At 49.0% G+C, this 16,380-nt stretch overlaps 1 protein-coding gene across 1 annotated transcript in view; it reads left to right on the top strand.

The window, feature by feature from the left end:
* Positions 1 to 394: 394 nt before the first annotated feature.
* LOC120929534 (proteinase-activated receptor 1-like) overlaps positions 395 to 16,380 on the top strand; it is a 41,487-nt gene continuing 25,501 nt past the window's right edge. Inside the window, exon 1 of the mRNA XM_040341094.1 lies at positions 395 to 442. The gene's annotated coding sequence lies outside the window, so the exon portion shown is untranslated. The remainder of the gene's footprint in view (positions 443 to 16,380) is intronic.

Below are 16,380 nucleotides of genomic sequence, written 5' to 3'. Positions count from 1 at the left end.
TGCTGAGCTGTCAGCCTCCCGCAACCAGTCCAGTGTGACAGTGCTGACTAATCAGAATCGATCTGGTCCATCCTGGAAGCGCTGCAAAGGGAAGTGGGAGAAAAGTGGGGATTAGCTGAGGGGGTGCTGACAATTTAGCAACCTCGGAGGAAAGCACAAGAGGTACTGGGAGGGGGGGGGGGGGTAGGAAGAGTGTACAGTGTTAGTTCACTTTTACATTTTTTCTGTAAAGGTGAACTAACCCTTAACAAGGTGAACTAACCCTTAACAAGGTGAACTAACCCTTTAAAGTACAAAGCTTTAGTTGAGCTTTACTGTGCTATTATACATGGGTAACATTAACATATCTGTTTTCAATGTCTGATTATTTCCTTATTTACTTTTTTTTCAGGCAATATTACAGACTTGAGGAATGACAGTCTCAGTGTTGACCTTGTTGAGGGTGAGTAACTAGACAATGAACAAGTCTGCAGTTAGCTGAGATGAATATCACTGAAATTCTATGCTTAGTTCACTAAGAGTTAAAGGGTCACTAAAGGAATTTTTTTTTTTAGCTAAATAGCTTCCTTTACCTTACTGTAGTCCTGGTTTCATGTCCTCATTGTTGGTTTTTGCTCTGATGTTGCTGTAATTCTGCTCTGTTCTGGACACTTCCTGGTTGTCTGTTTCCTGATGACCACAGTGCTGGGAGATTCTAGTTTTGTTTTCCAAACCATCACTTCTCTATGGCTCTATACAGCACAGAGGCAGGATAACATGCAAAAACGAAACTGAAACTACAGGTACATTATATGATTGATTTTTATCTATTTTTAATCATTTTTAAAAGGAATCAGTTAACAATTATGGGCCAAATCCTCAAAAAGCTGTGCAAATTTAGTTTTACCTAACTTATGTCATTTAAGTTACGGCGCCCTAAGTTGGTGTCGTAAGTGCCGTATCCACAGCGCATTTGCGCACAAAATTGCGCTTACGTAACTTAAATTCCGAGGCGTAAGGCGGGGTTTTTGCAAGTGGGAAGGAAGTGGGTGTGCTTCATTGTAATGAGCCGTGACCCCATGCAAATGAAGGGCCGGCTGTACTGCGCATGCGCGCACGAATCTGCTTCTCACTGGGCATGTGCAGAACTGAGCTCAGCGCAATCAGTGAGATAGGTAAAAGGCCAAGCATACTTAGTTTGAGGATCGCCCTGTGTGTAAATAGCCCCAGTCAAACACACTTCCCTTGCAAAAGTATTTCCCAGTGTTTCCCTTCCATGAGCAAGTTGCTTCTGCTCAGAACGTTTGTCAGTGTTTGTTGGTGAGTTGTGTTTGTGAGAAAAGTTGTTGAGGAGTTGTAGAGTATATTTGGTGTTTGTTTTTGATAAGTGTTTTTTTTTTGTCTTTTTTTTTTTTGTTTCCCTTTTTTGCTTGTTTGTTTTTTAATTTATAGTAGCTGTCTGCTTGTGTTTTTATTTTGTTTTTGCAGTGAGTTTGTTTGTTTGTTTGTTTGTTTGTGGTGTGTGTATTGTTGCTTTTTTTTGGGGGTGAGTTTCTTGTTGCTGGGTGGTGTCTGTGATGGCCCCCAAGTGCAGGAAGCTGAATTTTACCCTGGGAGAGAAGCAAATTCTTGCTCAGGGCATCATCAAATATGGGCGTTTTCTCCATGGCCCTGAGAGCCAGAACACCACCCCGGCCAGGAGGAAGGAGATCCTTAAAAAGATCACCGATCGGATCAATGCGGCGGGGGGGGGGGGGAGACCAGGACCATCGCTGGCATACAAAAAAAAAAATGATTTGAAGAGCGTGGCCCGGAACAAGCTGGCAACGCTGCATGCTCATAGGAGGGGCACTGGAGGAGGGGGACCCTGCCCAGTCAGGCTGACTGAGGAGGAATGGGCAGTGGCCCAGTGTTTCCACCCACAGCAGGTGGTGGGCCTGCCTGGCTTTGACTCTGATGCTCCTGTGAGGACAGGTAAGTTTTTGTTTTTTCTATCTGTTGATTAGCATGTGTGGGTGGGGGAAGGGAAGATGTGCCAAGTGTGTGGATCCACCAACCTGTGATTGTTTTGTGTCCTCCACAGGTGGCCAGGAGATTGCAGCCCCATCAGCCCAGGAGGTTGCTGGGTCATCAGCCCAGGAGGTTGCTGGGTCATTAGGGCAGGAGGTGGCAGCCCCATCAGGGCAGGAGGTGGCAGCCCCATCAGGGCAGGAGGTGGCAGCCCCATCAGGGCAGGAGGTGGCAGCCCCATCAGGGCAGGAGGTGGCAGCCCCATCAGGGCAGGAGGTTGCTGGCCCATCAGGGCAGGCTGCTGCACCACCCCCAAGACAGGCTGATGTGGAGTCCCAAGAAGGGCAGGATTCCCCATGGGAGGGGAGTGACCACACCGCCCCTCATGAGGAGGTTGAGGGGGAGGAGGATGAGGGGGAGAAGGATGACCATTTTCTGATTGGCCGGGAAATCATGTTGGGCCAAGATAGGACCTTTGAGTCTTCCCCTGAGGCTACCCCAGAGGCTACCTCAGAGGCTGGCACCAGTCAGGCCACCATCAGGGGTGGCCCCTCCCACTCCTCCCCCAACATGCAGCAAACCCCATGGGTCACTCTCTCCCCTCCTCCCAGGCCACAAGCCTCAGGGGCAAGCAGGAGGCCGACCCAGGAGACCAGGGGGGGGTTTGAGCGTCTGCCGGTCAGTCTGCAGAGGGACAATGCCCGGCAGACCCGCAGTCTGGGTGAGATGAAAAAAACTTTGAACAAGATGGAGCACAGCCTGGATGTAATGAGGGAGTCACTGGGTGATGTGGCCACCAACTCAGTGGGGGTCATCACATGTTTGTGGGACCTGAAGAACGCCACAACAGGCGTGGGCCAGGAGGTGACTGCCCTCACCCAGGCTGTGCAGGACAATACCCGGGCTGTGGAGGACAATACCCGGGCTGGCCAGGCTAATACGGCTGCCATCACTGGCTGTCTGACAAGGATAGCCGTGGCCTTGGAGGGCAGGCCAGCAGGAGGACAGACACCAGGGGAGGCTCCTTCTTCCCCTGCTCACCCACCCCCCCATGAAGATCCTCCTTCCCCTGCTCACACCTCCCCCCATGAAGATCCTCCTTCCCCTGCTCACACTTCCCACCATGAAGATACTCCTTCCCCTGCTAACACCCCCCCCCCCCCCGTGAAGATCCTCCAGTTGGCCGTGGCCGTGCCCGTGGGCAGCCCAGAAGGAGCACTCGGCAACGTCATTAAGTTGCAGGGGTACTTTTTTTTTTTTTTTATGATTTTGTTTATTATACTGTACTTATGATTTGGTTTATGTGTGTGAATGATGTGTGAATGTGGGGGGGGGGTGGCATTCCTGATGAAATAAGGGTGTCACCCTCAGTTTTGGTGGAGTAGGGATCCCCAGGACCAGGGAGAAGTGATCCCAGGTTCCTGAATGGTGTATGAATGCACAGTGACATAATTGGAGCCGTGACGGGGCGTTACTGCTCCCAAGTACCAAAGGGGGGGGGGGGTACTTGGATCTAATCCAATTCGATGTGCATGTGATGTGTCTGTGCTAGGGACCACAGTGGTGTGCATTCATGCATTCTCATTGTGAGATAATTCGAGATTTTCCTAGCTTGTGACGGAAAATATTAATTATATGAAGACAGGAGGCGAGTATCTTATGCATTATCTTTCTTTAATAATGCCCATAGCAGAAATACAACTTTTTCAGTGAATTCAAGTACAAAAAACGTTTTAACTGAAGAAAAACTACAATACCCAGCAGCCCTCAGGCTGGGTCTGCCAATCATGAGGCAGGACAGCCGGTATATAAGGGGCTGCCCCCTTAGAACCTTCCTCTTTCTTGAGGCGAATCGGCAGGGAACCTGGAACAGCAAACAGTTCGAAACACCGGGGCCTGACAAACTGGAACTTCGGTACAGGATTCAGCCGACGGCATCTCGACTCCGGATCTGGAACGCAGTAGGAGCCTCCATATTTGGTCTGCGGTGAACTAAAACCCGTGGATCGAAACGGGAACATCAATCCCAATGGGGATAGCGAAAAAACGAACTTCCGGGACGTAACAGCCTCCGACTTGCGGGGTGTGTGGTTCAACAGCCTAGAACAAGAGAGAAACAACATCGTGATAGGGTTGGGTCGGGAGGGAAGATACTCGCTGTCATGATCTGTGTCATGACTCTGGTCACCTGCTGGTGGCACTGTTCTCTTCAGTAACAGGGGTGCAGTTCTGGTGGCCTCCAGCAGGTGTCGCTCAATACAGATTTGCACAGGTATTTAAGCCCGCCCTAAACTGGAGTTCAGGGCTTCAGTATTTGCTTGTCAGCCTGTTCCCTGCCTGACCTGTTGCCCATCTGTTCCTGCTTCGCTCCCTGCCCTGGATCCTGTCGCTTATTGACCCCGGCTTGTATTTTGGACTTCGCTGCTCTCTCCTATCCTTGACCCCTGGCTTGGACCTCGGACTTGCTTATGCCTTATCCCTGCATTACCTGCTTAGTGGTTTTTGGTTGCTGTGTCACGCTTGCTTCCATTGATTGTTTTTCACGTGTGCTTTAACTTAATAAACATATATATATTTTTCACTATGTTGGTGCCTGTTTCCATTAGTGCAGCCCATTGACCTGTACTCAGTACTCGGATGCCTGCGTGGGCATCCCCTGACACTCGCCTCCTGTCTTCATATAATTAATATTTTCCGTCACAAGCTAGGAAAATCTCGAATTATATATCAGACAGGAGGCTCATATCTTATGCAAGTTCAAAGCTATAACCATGTATATATATATATATAAATGATAACGAATGAAACAACTACAAAACTGACATAGATATGTGTTCCTCCGGTCTGAAGCAGAATTGGCGGAAGATGGTCGGGACGACCAGTCCGCCGCTAGCCGTAGGTCCTAGAGGGAGCCGGTCGAGGTGACGACCGTAGTAGCCACCGCTCCACTGAAGGAGAGGGCAACCAACGGGGTTATGTCAAACCCTGCCATTTCCATGACCGACCGTAGCCCTCTGGCTAACATAGCCGAGGAATCCGGAAGCTGAGGTTTGACGTAGGAAATGAGGAGTTGGGAGAATGCGAAGATCGCAGCGGGGCCGTCAAGGACTCAGAAGCCTGTATACAGTGGAGCACGCACAGTTGTGGATGCGCGGAGAAGAACGGATAGAAACCGATTGAGTCCCGTCGCTGTCCCCCGCACAACGGAAAAGCCTGACTCTCCGAGGCGAGATCCGATGCCTGGATATGTCCAACGCCGAGACGCCTGACACACATTTGACGGAATCAGACACGAGAGGATAGGAAGCTTAAAGGACAATAACCTCAAGACAGAGGGAGATTGTCCCCCCAGTCCGAGCGCGTGGTCAGGACCTCGGTCACCTCCCAAGAGTGCTGAAACCTTGGGTGTGGTGGGCGTGGAAACTTAAACGCCTTTCCCAGTTGTTACACCAATGGATGTTTACCCACCGGTAGCAAGTCTACAAGGGAGCGGTAGGCTAAAATCGCAGAGCGATAGACGTTCGGGGAGCTATAGGACCTCCTGACTACAAAAGAATCCGCCAGATAGGTGGTCACTACCGGTAGACGCCTGTATGGGATCAACCCGTCGTTGATCATTCCACCTAACCTAGAGTCCCCAGGCTGATCGAGATGTCGATCTGGTCCCGGGGTCCAAGGCAAGGAGATCCCCAGCCGTACATGAAAGGTCGCTGTCCGCGACCGGCACCCCGAAACCCGCCATGCGAGGAGAGGAAGGATGTGTGTCGTGAGTAGAGGGTGCAGATCCCCGTTCGGACTGGTGAGGAGACGAGGGGAGTGAGGAAGCAACCTGGGGAGATCCACAGTCATCCGGAACCATGGTTGTGTCGGCCACCACGGAGTGAACCACACGACTGATGTTCTCAGGTTCGTAATGTAAAGGAGGACCCTGAGGATCAATGAGAACGGGGTAAACGCGTAATGTGTCCCCTGTGACCAGGTTGGCGGAGGGCGTCCAAAGCGTGTCCCTCCGAATCCGGCCGTTGGCCGTAAAAGCGTGGGAGTTGACGGTTAAGACGAGAGAAAGGATCCTATAAGTGAGCGGGGCCAAGAATGCTGACCGGCGCAGTCGGCAATCGCTGGAATCGGTCGGGTAACGAGAATTCCAATTTGCCACCATAGTGGGAATGCCAGGGGTGCATTCCGCAAGCGGAACGATGTTATGTCCCAGGCAGAGGTGTCAGAAGTCTTTGCCAGATCCGCTAGGATTTGGATCTGGGACCCCCCAAGCGACGGACGTACTGGACCGTGATAACGTTGCCCATACGCAAGAACACACCGTGGTAGGACGTGTGTGGCAGTAGACTCCTGATGGCGAGAAGGTCGCCAGGAGTTCCACGTGTAGACCTGCAGCAGGGACTCCACCGCGGACCACGTCCCTCCTGTGGACGAGGGACCACACCGAGCACCCCGGCCGAGGCGGTTGGCATCCAACTCTATGACGAATCCGTTGTGGAGTTGAAAGTGGTCTTGCCGTTCCGTTCGCCGGCCTAACGTAACCACCACCGTAGTTCCAGCATGGTTTCTGCGTCCAAGCGGTTTAGACTGCCCAGCGAAGCCCCTAGAGAAAACGCAGGGTTCTGAGTCTCTGAAGGGTTCTATAGCGAAAAGGGGGGACTGGAAAAATGGCCTGGATTAACGCCGATAACGAGCCGACCAGGCGAGCCAGTCCGCGCAAGGATCCCCGTCGTTTGCCCGGCACGATACTGATCTCTTGCAGATGGTGGCCAAATGGTCATAGGTTGCCGAAGGATCACTCGGTTGGTGACCACCAAGAATCCCAAAACTCCATCACCTGAGATGGGGAGAGGATAGATTCCCCGTGATCTATGGGGAGTTGTCTGGGAGGCGTGTTCGCTCGCCGGGCGAGGGGGGGACGAGCCATTAATAGTAGGTTGTTCGAATGGATAATCAACCTTGCCCCTCTGTTCCGCAGAGTACCGCCACCGGGTTCAAGAATTTGGTGAGGTTTCCCAAGTTACCTCTGGGCGATAACCGCCACCCTTTCCTGACCAGGAAGATGTTGCTGAGGAATCCCGGAGGGAGCGGGTCCGCCTCTACTATCGCTTGCTTGATCCAAAGGTCCTGCAATTCGCTGTTTATTAGGGCGGTGTTCAGGTTTGAAAACCGAGGGGAAGAGGGGCCAGGTCCGTGTCTGGCACTATAACTCTGATAGACAGTTACTGTACTGTGTAAGACTTATTAATGATGTTTGGGCTTTATCCTGGCTGGAATAGAGCCCTACCATCTAGAAATACGTGTAATCAGCGTGAACCCGAGTAACATGCCCTCGGTGGTCGGTCCGGGGGCTGATTCGGTTAGGTGGGGCAGCTGTTGATCAAGTCTCTTTAAGATTGATTGGCGGTGTCCTGTCGGGCACGTAGTGTTCGCGCATCCCAGGAGGCAACTGCCCGTTGGGCCCAGCCCCTAAGTTGGGATAGATCAATCGGTTGTTCAGCGTTGGTAGCCTGCTCACTAAGGCGTAGGATGTTGGTGCTAGGTCCAAAAGACCCAAGACCCTGGCCTGTATGGTCCGAAGGACCTCTCTATTCCCTTCTTGGGATACTTCCCGTGTTTGGTGAGATACCTCCAGAGTATGAGGACCACCCCGGGAGTGTGTACAATCTCATATGGCAATGGGAGGGGGTATTGCGCCCTCAATTTGTTGCGGTGGGCTTTACCGACCGGTTTCTGGGTCCAGTATAGATATATGTTGGGCCACCTCGGGTAGAGGTGCCCAGTCACCGGAGTGTGGATGGCAAATCGCCCCCGGATCGACCATGGCTCTCCACGAGAGTCCAATAATGTGTCAGCCTGGTATACAGGGTTGGCGTCGTCATGAAGCGCCATGTGCCCACTGCCCTAACAATTATCATCATCCTCAGACTCAAAGGTGTTAGCCGCCTCGGACTTCGCGGGTGACTCTGGAAGAGCCCACGAATGGGTCTGGCTTAGTCCGTCTAACGGATCGCTGCCTCTGTATGCGCATCTCCCCGAGGCTCGGGGGTCGATTGGAGTCTGGGAGGGCAGTGGGTCGGCAGTCCTGGGAGGGTACTGCCTGGAGCATGTTATTTACTTCCCCTGCCGGGGAGTCGGGGCCACAGAACGTGGCGGTGTTTTGGGGCACCTCGCCCTTCTTAGGGGCGGTAGACCGTTGTCGGCTGGTCTGGACATAGGGGTTGCAGGCGGGTTGGTATAACCGACGCCATGGCCGCTGGACGGATCTACCGAACAATTTTGAACCCCTGCAGCCTTGTCGAGACTGGGTCTACTAGGATTGTGTCCACCACTTCAGGGACACAAGCAGGATAAGGTCCTGTCGTCAGTTATAGGAGAGGGCCTGCGAACAGCACAGTAACACAGCATAGTACCGGAACAATGCTGTGATTTATTTACGTATATGTATAATATATTTATATATATTTTGTATAATTTATATATTTATTTGTATAATCTATTTAATTATTCGTATAATTTATTTATACATTAATTTATTTATATATTCGAATAATTTATTTATATTTATATATTATGTATACTTTATATATTTATTTGTATACTCTAATTATTTGTATAATTTATTTATACATTAATTTATTTATATATTCGAATAATTTATTTATATATATTTATATATTATGTATAATTTATATATTTATTTGTATATTATTGTTTTAATTTTTATTTATTAATTATTTATTTATTTATTTATTAATTTATTTATTAATATTAATTTATTTATACAATTGTAATGTATTTATATATATATTTATATTAATATATTATTTAATTTATTATTTATATATTATTTATGTGAAGCTAGATTCCAGGGGGGAATAAATTCCCAGAAACAAGAACCGATGTTTAGGAGGAGAAGGTGAGGGGAGATAGCCTATCACAAGTGAAGAGGATGTAGTCTCGCGAGACTACGGCCTCAACGTGATTTGAGTAGATCACCTGGATCTACACAGAGCGCTCCGACCCATACAGCCGCACGCTCACACTGGCGTAGCGGCGATGGGGAGCGACATCCTAGCTCATGGGAGCGTAATCTCGCGAGATTACGTCTCCCGAGCTGGGATAGGATGACGCGGGGCCTTCAGGACACGCCCGCACCAATCGCGCCGCCGAATCGCGCCGCAATAGCGCGATTGGTGGAGACAGGCCCGCACTGCCACGCCCCCCTCAGAGACGAGACGCTCTGAGGAGAGGGCGCGCGGCGTCCGGAGAACAAGAAGGAAGGTAGGAAAAGGCGCCAAGAAGGTAAGATGGCGCCGTCCTACCTTCAGTCAGAAACTGGGTAGAAGTGTCAGAGCGCACCGGATGGGGTGCGCAACGGCCGGAGCCCCCCGGGAGGCCGTGAATAGAGTGCCCCAGGCACAGGGGGCAAACGAATGCAACGAAGCAGCGTTTTAGTTTTTGTTTAAGCAGCCTAAACAAGCGCATAAATAAGCACAATAACTGTACGAAAATGTACACATTAGTGGGGGGGGAAGCGTCCCCCCCAAAGGATAGATAATAAACGATATATATATATAACAGTATATAAAATTAAGACAACAATTAAAATAAATCAACATAAGATTAATATTAAAATAAAATAAATAAGGCGCACCGCAGATAGTGAAATACTATCCACGATGCCACAAATGTCGATATTATAAAGTAAGACATTACCAGCATGAAAGAACAAACAATAACACATAGAAATACTTATCTCTGCCATGAGCAGAAAGAAAGAGGAAGGTTCTAAGGGGGCAGCCCCTTATATACCGGCTGTCCTGCCTCATGATTGGCAGACCCAGCCTGAGGGCTGCTGGGTATTGTAGTTTTTCTTCAGTTAAAACTTTTTTGTACTTGAAATCACTGAAAAAGTTGTATTTCTGCTATGGGCATTATTAAAGAAAGATAATGCATAAGATATGAGCCTCCTGTCTGATATATAATTAATGTGCGTTTTCTGTGAAAAAAGACATTCTCATTGTGATATAATTAATGTGCATTTACTGATCAAAGATACATTCTCTTTGTGACATTATTCATGTGCATTTACTGTGCAAACATACATTTTCATTGTGACATGATTTCTGTGCGTTTTTGGTGAATCAAAAAAATTTCATTGTGACATGATTTATGTGAATTAACTGTGAAAAGATGCCTTCTGCAAGGCGTCTCCTGATTGCTGTGCCCTCAGCAGACCGGGTAGAGTGGGTAAGGGGGGGATTGCCTGGGTGGGGGGTCAGGTCAGCACATAAGTCAATATGCAGTCCCCTTCTCATGGCAAAGTTGTGGAGTATACAACATGCCCCAATTATTTGGCACACAAAGTCTGGGGAATACAACAATGTACCCCCAGTCTTGTCCAGGCATCTGAAGCGGGACTTCAGAAGCCCAAATGTGCGTTCCACAACTGCCCGGGTGCGAATGTGCGCCTGGTTGTAGCGTTGCTCTCCTGGGGTTTGGGGGTTCCTGAATGGGGTCATCATATGTGGTCCCAGGGCATATCCAGAGTCACCTGTAAGGGAAAAGACAGGAGGATGTTAGTCATGCATGTGCCCCTTGTGATGTCTGCATCATGGGGGGGGACATACCTGACACCAATGTCACTCACCAATCAGCCAGCTGTCTCCATACACGTTCATCTCCAAATCTCGGGAGATGTTGGTCTGCCGGAAAATAAAACTGTCATGGCACGAACCAGGAAATTTAGCACAAACGTGCCAGATGAGGCCATGGGCATCTACAATCACCTGCACATTTATAGAATGCCAGCCTTTTCGATTCCGGAACAGGTGCTCAGTGTCATGGGGGGGCTGTAGTGCCACATGTGTACAGTCTATCGCCCCGATGGTCCGTGGGAACCCATCAATTTCATAAAAGTCCGTCATGGTTTGCAGACGCTGGTCCTCCTGGGTGGGCTTTTGGAACTGATTGCCCATGCGCCGCAGTATTGCAGGGACCACTTGATGGACACACCTGCTCATAGAGGACTGGACCATCCCAGACAGACCTCCAGATGTTGGTCTGCCGGAAAATAAAACTGTCATGGCACGAACCAGGAAATTTAGCACAAACGTGCCAGATGAGGCCATGGGCATCTACAATCACCTGCACATTTATAGAATGCCAGCCTTTTCGATTCCGGAACAGGTGCTCAGTGTCATGGGGGGGCTGTAGTGCCACATGTGTACAGTCTATCGCCCCGATGGTCCGTGGGAACCCATCAATTTCATAAAAGTCCGTCATGGTTTGCAGACGCTGGTCCTCCTGGGTGGGCTTTTGGAACTGATTGCCCATGCGCCGCAGTATTGCAGGGACCACTTCATGGACACACCTGCTCATAGAGGACTGGACCATCCCAGACAGACCTCCAGATGCGCGCTGGAAAGACCCAGTGGCCAGAAAATTTAATGTTGACATTACTTTTTGGAGAGGTGGCAGGGCATGGGATCGTTGGGTTGGGGTGGTGAGATCATCCTTCTGGATTTCTGTGAGCTCCAGGATGGCTTCCCTGTTAAATCTGTAGTTGCCATACACCTCTGAAGCAGGCATGGCAAACAGATCTCGCCGTGGGCGGTAAACCCTCTCCTGTGCCCTCCTCCTCCTCCTCTGTGCCCTCCTCCTTCTTTGTGCCTGTAAAGTGGCGAGTGCCGTTACAATCATTGATGGCCCGGGCATTTTGACAGTCAGATTGTTGTCCTGCAGAGATGTGTTGTCAGCTCTACCTCTATTCAGTTGCTTGAGCAGACCCTTACACGGCATGTGTAAAATTAGGTCTGCTTTTATAAAGTGTAAATTTGCGCAGGGAAACTAACAGGTGCGCACAGGGCGTAATCTACGGCGCACACACTTAATTTTGTGGATCGCCCTATCTCCCTCATTTGCATCTTTGCCTATCAAAAACAGCGGCGTGACTAGCGTAATTTGCGTCCAGGGATGCGCAGCTGTAATTATTTTAGGTAGGACGGAAAACCCGGATTTTAAGGCGTAACTCGTTTTGAGGATCGGGCGCAAAGATACGCGCCGTGTAAATTTAGAAAACTCTGGTTAAGTCGGCGCATCTGCTTTGAGGATTTGGCCCTATGTCTCTATACCCTGTAAACAGTCATTTGAGCTAAAAAAAAAATCCTTTACAACTCCTTTAAATACCACATGAGCATTAGCGCTAAAATAACTCCTGTGGTATTTATCTAAGAAGCAGTCAATTCCTAATAAACAGGCAGTGTCTGGGAAGGGAGCGTGTGAGACAAAGGAGGGTTTGGCTCTGTCAGGAAAGCTGTGGTGAGCGTGCTCCTTACAACTAATCCCTCCTCACACCTAAGTGAAGCCTTGCCACCTTTTGAAGGCTGAGTCTATGACTGACATCCGGAGTTGTCCATGAGCTGCTGTTTGCCATCTATCTGGATTCCTTATTACTTATTATGCTGTGTGACTCCTTGAGGGTCGAATTACTGAGGTGAGAGGCCATCTGTTCTTTTCTGGTGAAGGATATCTTGGGACTGTAGGCCATACATATTCACCAGACAACCTTACTCCAGGCACAATCAGAAATAAATACACTGACCCCATAATTGGCAAATAAAGGCCGCGGTAACTTTATTGGTTTAAACACCAAAATTAAATCATCATATAAATTTTATTTCATAACTCAACATCAAAAATTGTCATTAATAAAGCAAAACAACCAAATACGTGCAACTGCTCAGTTTTTTGTAACTCAAGCAGCATTTAACTCATTAATTCTGACAATATCACGCCCCACAAGCCGGGCTTGAGCATCATGCCCGGCCCCACCCCACCACTGCGGCCTTCTCAATTCCATATTGCAAACCCAAATTAAATATATCAATTCCAACGTCCGAGAGGTGGACGCCATCCTGTCTATATAAACCGGTAAAACCCCCTTCTAAATCCACGTGTCTGTAAGACAAACCACCCTGTTGGTGGTATAAACTTCTCCATGGCCCGATTTATGCGCTTCCTCATCTTGTCCATGGCCCTCCTCTGAGTAGAGGAAAGCCAAGAGAGGCGCGGAATGATTTCAGAAAATATTAAAATTGTACCTGGAGAGGCTAGCGAAAAGCGTTGAAGGTCCCTTTGAATTAAAAACAGTAGATCCAAAGTCCTTACCTTACCCAAATCATTCCCACCTGCATGAACTATTAACACATCCGGCTTAGGCCATTGCTGACTAAGCCCAACTAAATGAAAATAAAGTTTGTGCCATTGAAGGCCCTGCACACCTTTCCAATACACCTGGAATGATTCCGGACGAAGGGATAAGTTAGTTGAATACCTACGCAAGGCTGCTCTCTTAGGCCCCATACTCACGACCAAACATGTCTGCTGAAACTGGCCCGCAGGCCAGTTTCAGCAGACATGTTTGGTCGTGTGTGGGCGCGAGCGGGCCGAATTCCAGCAAACATTTGCCCGCCGGGCCTTTTCCCAGCAGACAAATATTCCTGGACTTGTTTTAAAACAGTCCGCTGGAATTCTGCCCGCTCGGACATGTACGGTCGTCAGTACAGACCTACCGTACATGTCCAGGCGCCCGCCGTCCCTCGCATGCGTCGAATGACTTCGACGCATGCGTGGAAGCATTTTAAAGGCGGGCCGCCCACGTCGCCGCGTCATTGTCGCGGCGACACCGCGTCATCGACGCGGCGACACCGCGGACACGCCCCGCGTATTGTTTACGCGCGGACTTCTGTACGATGGTGTGTACAACCATCGTACAGAAGCCCTCTGGCAGACATGTATGGTGAAAACGGTCCGACGGACCGCTTTCACCATACATGTTTGGTCGTGAGTACCCGGCCTCATGCGCCCAATGAATGTAGAAATGTCCCAGAATCCAAACTGTGCGGAGCTGACCTGAAAAATTTAAATAAACAAATTAGGACGAACATAAATCTTAAAGCAATTTTCCACCTCCCCATGTCTTTAATGGCCGATTCACACACCGCTCTCCGGGCAGCCTCTGATGCTGCGCCTATCCTAAACAAGTGGGAGGATATTCGCATGTTCTGTAAACCCAAATTTACAGGCACTTATGAAGTACCGAATCAAATTGATATTTGGTAAGTGGCCCCCCATTCTGATGAACTAGAAACAAACCTTGAACTGGGGGCCTGACGCTTAAAAAACGAGTCACCGTATCCAAGGGGCAAACCAACTTGTTGCCATGGGCCGCCAGCTGAATCTTAACGCCTTTACCTAACGCGTCGGTCTTAGAGCGACTTATCCACAACTGTATTCCAGCAGGATCTACGGTTACGTGATCGAATAAAATACCCGACCTGACCATTTTATACTTGGGGAGTAGCTCCGAGATCCGTAATGCCCCGTGAAAAGCGAGAACGAACGCCGTTCTGAAAAGTAAGGATTCAAAACCCGAAAAACATACCGACGGCGCTACCTCGCACAACTTACCCAAAAGATCAAGTGAAATCGGCCTCCTGTTATCTGGAACGAAATTAGCCCTTTTATACCCCTTTAAGGCCTGTTTCACTGAAAAGTAAGCCGTGCAAGGAGGAAAACCCCGTAACCGGCAAAAAAAAAGATATTCCCGCTAAAGTTTTTGAAATATGGCTAAAAGAAATTATTTTTTTCATAAGGGAAGCCACAAAAGCCAATAATGACCCCTCGGAAGGGCGGCCATCAATAACTCCTAACACTTCTGCAAAGGACAGCCAGCTATTCCATGAAGCAACATAGCACAACCACGTCTTGGGCGCAACCGAACTCTGTATCGCTCTTGATACTATGTCCAGATTAGATCCCACAGATATTCTGGGCAACGAATCCCCTCCACATCCGCCTCCGGAAGCAGCTGGCGAAAACGGTCCATCTGAAACCGAGATAACGCATCGGCAAGATTATTCTGAACTCCCGGTGTGTGTTTGGCTTTTAGCCAAACATTAAATTGTAAACAAAGAAAAACAACCTGCCTCAAAATCTTAACCACAAGCAACGACTTAGACGAAAGGCAATTGATGGCAAAGTGGACCCCCTTATTGTCTGTTTCCACAAGAATCCTTTTGTTTGCAAACTGAGCACCCCACAACGTCAATGCCACCGGTTTCGGAAACAACTCCAACAAAACAATGTTTTTTGTGACCTCCTGAACCACCCATGACTCTGGCCAGGCTGCACAGCACCAGTGTGTTCTCCAGATCGCGGCAAAGCCCTTGGACCCAGCCGCGTCCGTGAATAACCTGAAATCCGGCGCCGCAACAAACTCTTCCTGAAAAAATGACCTGCCGTTATATGCTTCCAGGAAACGTGCCCAAACCAACAAATCCGCCTTAAGCGAACTAGTCAACCTTACGTGGGCAAACGGTGACTTTAAACCCGATATCGCTAAATACAAACGTTGCGAAAAGACACGCCCAACAGGCATGATCCTGCAAGCGAACGCCAGGACACCCAAAAGAGATTGCATCTCCTTGAGCAGCACTTTTTTCTTTGACAGAAAGGAAGCCAGCAACATTTTTAATTTTACCAATTTTGCCTCAGGCAAACGAAACTCTATCGTACAAGTGTCTATACAAATGCCTAAAAATTCCAACGATGTCACAGGGGTACATGTTTTTTCCTCCGCCAGTGGGACACCGAAATGCGCCGCTATAAACTGAAATGCTTGTAGTAGCTCCTGACAACTCAAAGAATCCTGCGGTCCTATAAACAAGAAATCATCCAGGTAGTGGACTATCTTGTCACAACCTGAATGACAACCAACCACCCAATGCAAAAAAGAAGAAAATGCCTCAAAGTATGAGCAAGATACGGAACACCCCATAGGCAGACACCTGTCAAAGAAATAGGCCCCATCAAAATAAAATCCTAAAGAATTAAACGCCTCAGGGGCTATGGGCAACAGCCGAAAAGCCGATTTAATATCGGCCTTTGCAAGCAACGCACCTGGTCCACACTGCCAAATTTTTACAATCGCCTCCTTAAACGTCGCATACGTGACCGAGCAGAGCTCCACATCGATCTCGTCATTAAGCGAATCCCCTTTGGGGAAGGATAAATGATGGATAATCCTATATGCATTCTGCTCCTTTTTGGGCACCACTCCCAAAGGTGATATGCGGAAATTAGCAAAGGGGGGGTGCTCAAAGGGACCAGCAATGCGACCTTCTGCGATTTCCTTCCCAACCTTTTCCCTAACAATGTGCGGAAACTGACTGACCGATTTTAAATTACCCACTACTGTGCATCCAACCCCTGAGAATGAAGGGAGGGGAAAACCAAATTCAAAACCTCTACTGAGGAATTGCGCCGTCACCTGGTCTGGATAGCTGTCCAGCCATGGGCGCATACTTTCCAGCCTCACTGGCGTGCAGG

Source organism: Rana temporaria, chromosome 1, assembly GCF_905171775.1.
Source record: "Rana temporaria chromosome 1, aRanTem1.1, whole genome shotgun sequence".
In the NCBI taxonomy this organism is placed as follows: Eukaryota; Metazoa; Chordata; class Amphibia; order Anura; family Ranidae; genus Rana; species Rana temporaria.
The sequence above is the reverse complement of the archived record's forward strand: the minus strand, read 5'-3'. Positions and strand labels throughout refer to the sequence as shown.